At 46.5% G+C, this 4,843-nt stretch overlaps 1 pseudogene; it reads right to left on the bottom strand.

Annotated features, from left to right (window-relative positions):
• LOC106001020 overlaps positions 1-1,290 on the bottom strand; it is a 12,159-nt pseudogene extending 10,869 nt beyond the window's left edge.
• Positions 1,291-4,843: the final 3,553 nt, after the last annotated feature.

Below are 4,843 nucleotides of genomic sequence, written 5' to 3'. Positions count from 1 at the left end.
GTTGATTTCTCTCAGGGATGTGATTGGGAACCCTTCTCTCCCCTCCATTTTCCACCGTTTCAGAGCCACAATGGCATCTGTCTTCTTTTCCCTGGCTCTGTACACGACCCCGTAGGTGCCTTCCTGAATCCTGTTAAGTAACTGGAACTCCTCCACGCTGCGGCAGCCCTGCAGCGCCGGCAGGTATTTGGGCAGCTCCTGCTTGGGCTCGGTGGGCGACAGGGCTGGGGAGTCAGCGGTGGACATGCTGCTCTGCGGGGTCCCCTCGCCCACTTCTTCCTCCTCCTCTTCACTGTCCCCGGAATCTCCGTCAGATCGCGACTCTGGAACAGCCAAGATGTGGTCTTCGTGGCCTGGCTCTTCACCCTCACTCATTTCTTCCTCATTTCCTAGGTCTGCAGACTGCTCTGAGGCCTCCTCCAAGTGGCTCCGTGGATCTTCCGAGCCCAAGACTGATTCCACTGAGGACCTGCCAGAGCTTCTTTTCCTCTCCCTGTCACTGACACTGTTCTGTTGGTTAGACAGCAGACCTCTTGCCTCGGTTTTCTCTCTTTTGACTGGCTTCGGTCTGTCTCCCAGTGCAAAGCTCTCCCTGGGCGGCCACACCGGGATGGGACTCCAGGGAGTGGCCCTGCCCTTGTCGCTGTAGGCCTCCCTGGTCCACCAGTGGTGTGCCAAGCCCTCCCTGCGGGCCTCAGGCTCCTGGCGCCATCCCTGTCCCTTCTGGTCCCGCGCCTTCTTCCGGTGCTTGCTACTCCTGCGCTCCCATCCTCGCTTCCCTTTGACCTGCTCCAGGCGGACCTCCTCTCTCCCGGGACTTTCTCTTGCCCCTTTCCACCTTTTCTGTCTTTGCCATTCGCGGTGGTCTTCGTCTTGCTCTTCTCGGTGTCGCTTCCGACGTCCATGCTTGCTTTCTCCTTTCACTCGAGCATGCTGCCCCCCTTCTGCTGAGCGGCTGCCATGTCTGTGCTTCTCTTTTCTCTTCTCTTTGCTGCGATGGGCCTTTGCTCGCTGAGACATCTGCTGTGAGGGATGAATGGCCAGAGGCTCCTCTTCTTCTCCCCTGTCTTCCATCGAGTTCTCTCTTCTGTAGGGCAAATTCCTGATTGTGATCTCCGTTCGGGGATCTCTCTGCTCCCCTTGTTCAGCGGAGTCCTGCTTGGAATCCCTGTCATCAGAACATTTTAAGCATTCCATCTCCACTTTCTCCTCCTGTTTTCTCCTTCTCTTCTTTTCTTGTAGAATTTCTTCTAAAGTTTTCACTCTCCATGAGTCCTGTCCACCACCCATTTGAATTAAAACAGCCTGTGCTGGACTTCTTCTGAAAGTGGTTATTCAGGAGAAAGGCCAGCTTACTGGCCTGTGGGAGATGGAGATGGGCAGAGAATGAAGGTTTAGGAATGGGGAGAGGGATTATATAGGGAAGGGCAAGGAGGAGGTGTGGCCAAAGCAATGCAGAAATGACCACAGAGCCTTGGAAGGAGGCAAGACTGAGCACATGAGGGTGTGGCTGTGCCGCTGACCAGGTCAGACAAGGAGGGTTGAGGGTGTGAATGGGCGAATGAGGGTGTGGCTGGGAGGATCAGGGGCAGGTTGGGAGGCTTGAGTGTGGGCCCAGCAGATGAGAGGGCTTGGGTGGGCCACAGAGGAGATTTTGGGTCAGGCTGTGGTGGGGTCCTTCTGAGGAAGAGAAGCTAAGGGCAGGGGGGGGGGCGGCTGTTCTCCTGGGCAGATCTATCATTCCTGCCTTGTTACAGTTCTGAAGGGCACCCATGCTCCCTAATTGTGCTGATTTCTCAAGGCTGAGATCAGTAATAGTTCCTTGGTTTTGACTAGGCTTATGCCTCTATGGAAAGAGGTCTTGGGAGGCCTGGTCTGAACATTAAGAACAAAGCCATTAGAGAAGTTATTAGAGGCCACACAAAGGTCACACGGAAGGGCAACAATCCATTCCCACTAGAAGTGAATAAAATGACTTGGAAATGACCAAAGAAATGGAAAGGATTACAGAAGAGGGCAGTCAGCTCAGTGTTAATCTCATCTTCAGGGATGAAGACAGCTTTACCTTAGTAGGCCTGAGTGAAGCAGGTGTACCTTGTAGTCAGTGTCAGTCTAGGAGGAACCGGAGCATAAGCCTTTTTCACTCTTGCCAGATGAAAGCACTGTGGCTGTCCACTGAGCTACACTGGGGTGGGAGTGGTCAGCAGGACCTGGTGAGACCCTGTCCAGCTAAGATGTAAATCAGATGCATTAAGGGTTTTGAGAAAGACTTGCTCCACAGAAAAAAAACTGGGAGAAAGGAAAAGGCCTTGATGAGACTGGGGGAGGCATTTGTCAGCTTGTTGGCATAGCATATGTCTAAGAAGAATTAAGATAGGAAGATAATCCATTTTGAGAAAAAATGTTTGAGTTATTTGACTATAACCAGGAGAGCTGATCCTTCCCTCTGGACTCTATGTCAGGCTTCTCTGATTCCCAACCTTGTGTAGCTAGTGTGAATCATCAGCAAACTGTATACCTGAGATCTCCATACCTTCAGAAGCTCTGCTCAATTGAAGCCAATCAAGAATGCTCTACTTTTCATGTACTCTTGAGTATTTTTAAAAACAGAAATAGAAAATTATGTATGAAGTATGAAGATACTGTGATGTGAAGAAGACATGGGAATAGAGAATAGATGGCTTGTTAACACTGTGAGGAGAATGGAAGGATGTGTTTGTCAAGGCAGGAGCACTTGAACTGACAGGCACAGGTGATAGGTGAGCCAGCACAGCTATCATAAAGGTAGGATATGATCTTCCTTTAGGATCTTTTTCCCCCCATGGGTTGGGAATGGAAAATGCCAGTTGAACTACATTCCTGCCCATGTTTTGAACTTGTGACCCTTCTTTCTAAGGCTCATGAGCTCCAGATATTGAAGGAATGCACCACCTTTTAGTAAATGATCCATGACAGGTGGATAATTGGCTTTTCTGTTTCCTCAACATTGTTTTGTGTATAGGCATAGTGATGGAAGTTCTACAGCTGCCTTAGAAAAATTGGGGATCTCTGAAAACGAGCATATGCAGACATGAGAAGTACTCCCCTGCTTGCCTTCCCCTGCTGTCTGTTGGCTATAAATACCAAATGGGTGCTAAGGATGGGAGAAAATGAAGATGGACCCAATTCTAATGCTGCTGGATCCATGAAGCCCTGTGTTCCATCTTCTTGAAGCTGTGGGCCCATGTGTTGACTTGCTATTCCTGAGCATTTCCTGTTCCTGAACAGTTCTTGTTTGGTTAACAGAGAGAAAACCCTGGATCTTATTATTGGAGGTAGACTTGACAGTTAGAGTTCTCCCTTAAGCTAACCCTGATTTAAGACCACCTTGTATTTGCTTGACCTTGACCAGAGGGTTGTGTGGCTTTCTGATGATCGGGGAGGTTATGATCTTCTAGATTCTTCTTTGACCTTTCATAAGGGACCTCAGAAAAGGACCTGACAGGAGGTCTCAGTAGTATTGAGAGGATGTTTCAGTGACTATCATGTTCAATGAGAGAGGATTAGTTCTAAGTTTTAGAAATATTTCATGCATAAATATCTAGCTTTATGTATAATGTGTGTGTACATGTACATATGTATGTATATGTATTTTAAAGACTACTTCTACAAATTGAAAATCATGCAATATATCTCACTTAATGTTTTTATAAGCCATGATAACTGGCAAAAATATTTAGGTTTATAGTTTTTTCACACATGGTTTAGTTTCAGTGACTAGGTTTTACATAATGATACAGCCTATGAAACACTGTATTCACCTTGGTCACCTATGCATACAGCAGATGTCTTGGAGACAGCAATTCTGTAACAATGATCATACCTGTGAATGCTTAAGTGACTGCAAGGGATACTTGAGTGCTAATACAAGAACCTGCAGAGTGAGTTAGTCTTACCTTGTCTGGGTCACCGTCATCTAAGAGCCTGTAATAAGAGTACTTGCAACACTGAAGCCAGTTCCCAAAGAATCCTGTCAGACATTTTAAAAAGTCAAAAATATAACTTCTGCAGTGCCAGTAAGATGACGTTCCTGGGGAAATGGATGCAGAGAAGTGATTCTTCTCATCCTCAGGAAGACGCTGGTCCTCCCAAGATTTGAAAGTCTTCTCTCATTGGTCACACGCTAGACTGTGGTGGTATACCATGTTCTAAGCAGTAGACCAGGACATGAAATGCTTACCTGTCTTCTTTTGGATCTATAACAAAACTGGAGGACCAAGAAGTCAAAGCCCCAATGTGGAAGGAAGGTGTCTGATCTCTGAACCATAGAAGGGAATGATTGTATTCTGTGAGGTGAGAGTAACCTCTCAGCCACTGAGGCTGGTTCTTTCAAATTGCTAGTGTTGATAACAATAGGTTATATTAACAAGAATGATGTCAAACACACAATGCTTATCCTCCTTGCAGTTTGTCTTCTAAGCCAGTTACTCAAATCTTAAATATTATCAAATGTAAATGTGTAATTTTGAAATTTCAAGAGAGTTGATTTGACTTTAAAGTTGAATTGCAAATCACAATAATAGGGTATGCATGACCTGGGAGACAATCCCTGTCTCCATCCTAGATCTAGCCAGTATGGGACTGTTAATATTGAGTACCAAGGACCGAGAGAGGAATACATATACTTGCCTTATTTCTAATTTTAAACTGGAATCCATCCCCTGAACAGGCCCTGGAAGGGAATTTTCCAAGATAGAAATAGAAAGAAAACTTATTCTGCTAAAGCATGGATGATGATGAGGATCTATTGAGGAACCTGGTCTTGGTTCCTGTTTCAGACTGGCAGTTATGGTGTAGCTATTTT

Source organism: Dipodomys ordii, unplaced genomic scaffold (genome assembly GCF_000151885.1).
Source record: "Dipodomys ordii isolate 6190 unplaced genomic scaffold, Dord_2.0 Scaffold259, whole genome shotgun sequence".
Classification (NCBI taxonomy): domain Eukaryota; kingdom Metazoa; phylum Chordata; class Mammalia; order Rodentia; family Heteromyidae; genus Dipodomys; species Dipodomys ordii.
This window is presented reverse-complemented; position numbering and strand designations above follow the sequence as displayed.